This window comes from Mus pahari, chromosome 1 (assembly GCF_900095145.1).
Source record: "Mus pahari chromosome 1, PAHARI_EIJ_v1.1, whole genome shotgun sequence".
In the NCBI taxonomy this organism is placed as follows: Eukaryota; Metazoa; Chordata; class Mammalia; order Rodentia; family Muridae; genus Mus; species Mus pahari.
In genome coordinates this window covers 51,002,088-51,004,388 of record NC_034590.1, presented here as the reverse complement: position 1 = coordinate 51,004,388, position 2,301 = coordinate 51,002,088, and positions in this window count along the sequence as shown.

Genomic DNA, 2,301 nt, shown 5'->3' with positions numbered 1-2,301 from the left:
TGTGTGTGTGTGTGTGTGTGTGTGTGTGTGTGTGTGTGTATGTGTGTGTGTTGGGGGAGATTCTTATTAGAAGAATCCAGATTGCTGACTGTGCAGAACAAGGCAAGAAGAGAAAGAGGGGAAAGAAAAGCGGGGAGAGCAGGAGACAGGATGAAGTTGATGAGTCAGACTTCCAGAACTGGATGGGGACAGAAAACCAGAAACAAGCTTCCAGAAAAGGATCTGAAAGGGAGACAAATCCAGAGACCCGACAGAGCAGCCTCAGAGACACTGGGAGATTAAGATCTAGTGCAGTGACTTAGAGAGAGGGTGGGGGTGGCAGGTCTTCGTGGGGAAGCCTTGAAGGGCCCAACTCTTTCTCCTCCCGCTCCATCCACAGGCTTCTGCGGTAGTCCCTAAGGCGAAGATGATCTTCCCTTGGCCTCTTTGATCACACTAACCTGAAGACTTGATCTCGAAAGGGAGTGTTGGGGGTGGGGGGAGTCCTTGCCTGAGGTAAAGGCTATCTCTTGTTTTGGAACCCCAGCAATCCCCTAACTTTCTCAGCCACTCCTTAACAGTCTGGCAGACTCCGCTACTCCTCCCCTCCCCCACTTCCTATTGAATTCCTGGCGTCTGGTAGCTGGCGGCAACTAGGGCGACCTACCAACTTTTCCCCTGGGCATTTTCTCGCCCCCTTCACCCCCCAGTGCTTTCTTTTCTTCTCCCAGCGCTCTTTTTGAAAGGAGGCACCCAGGCCCAGGACGTGTTCTGCAGTTTAACTACTTCCAAATTCTTTGTTCAGGTCACCCCGGGACTCCATTGTCCGCTCCTGAGAGCGCGGGCAGGCCGGCGGGTGCGCCTCTGCCTGCGCAGGCCTTGAATCCATTAGGCCTCTGCGGCTCTAGCCTCGGCGTCAGTGCTTGTCCCCTAAGCTCCCGCCCTCGGCAGCCTTTTCTGGATGAAGTAAAGTCACTGAAAAGGGCAGGTTCGTTTTGAGGTTACGTGGATCTCACGAGAGAGAGAGAGAGAGAGAGAGAGAGAGAGAGAGAGAGAGAGAGAGAGAGAGAGAGAAACTCTGCGCCTATAATTAATTTGAGATCAACTCGCCTCTTTTCATTACAGCAACAGTTTGCAGCTGGGTGTTTGATCCCAGTGGTTGGTTTATTTTTATTTTTATTTTTATTATTTATTTATTTATTTTTGAGACAGCTGGATCAGGAATNAGAGAGAGAGAGAGAGAGAGAGAGAGAGAGAGAGAGAGAGAGAGAGAGAGAGAGAGAAACTCTGCCTCGAATGAATCTGTGACCCACTCGCCTCAGTCTGAAAGCCCTTTGGTTTGCAGCTGGGTGTTTGATCCCAGTGGTTGGTTTATTTTTATTTTTATTTTTATTATTTATTTATTTATTTTTGAGACAGCTGGATCAGGAATGAGATGGGGAAGGGACAAGTAGTCACATCTCCAGTCGTCCATCTGCACTCTCCTATCCAGTAGTCCCCTTCTTGGCTTTCCTTGCTCCTGCACCCTCCAGCCTCTCAAAGCCGCTCCTGGGCCAAAAGAGTAGGGACAGGGGTCCAGCCTTACTAGGGGTCACCCCCTGAAGTGCTGCTGTGCCCTGGGCCCAAACTGTCTTCCCAGCATGACAACTTCCCAGACTCATTGAGAAATGGCTAGCCATGGTCTTGCTATGCGTTCCCAGATTCACGAGTATGGCCAAGAGAGAACCCTGCTCTCCTCCCACAGGGACCGGGGATGCGGAGAGCTGGGAATCTTGCAGGGAGCTCAGCTCTGAGGTCAGCATTCAGAAAAGGGCTCAGCGGCCCTGTGTACCAGAGACTCCTTAGACAGGCCAGGAGCCTGACACTGTCTCTAACCCTTGAAGCCATGAAACAACAAGAAAGTTCGGAAGGTCAGTGGCCCAGGAAAACTCAGGAAAGGCTGGGCATCGCTTTTCCCAGAGCAAGGTCACTGAAGCATGACCCTCTTGCTCGGGAGAAGGGGGTGAGGGGTGTCAAGTCGTCAAATCCAGGGGCAACCCTGATGCCCAGGACCTTCTAGAAGTTGATCGAGCCTCTCTGGTCTGCCTGTTTTGGCCATCCCCAGGATTAGTCTAACTTCTCAGGAGCAGGCGTCCAAAGTATAGTCACAGAGGAGCCTGCGAGAGGGCAAGGATGGGGGACTGTGACCCCAGAAAGGGTGTGCGTAGAGCTCAGGGTGAAAATGGAGTGCGCAGGACAATGGGCGTCTCTCCTGCCAGGCCTGGGAAGGAGAGAGAGAGAGAGAGAGAGAGAGAGAGAGAGAGAGAGAGAGAGAGAGAGAGA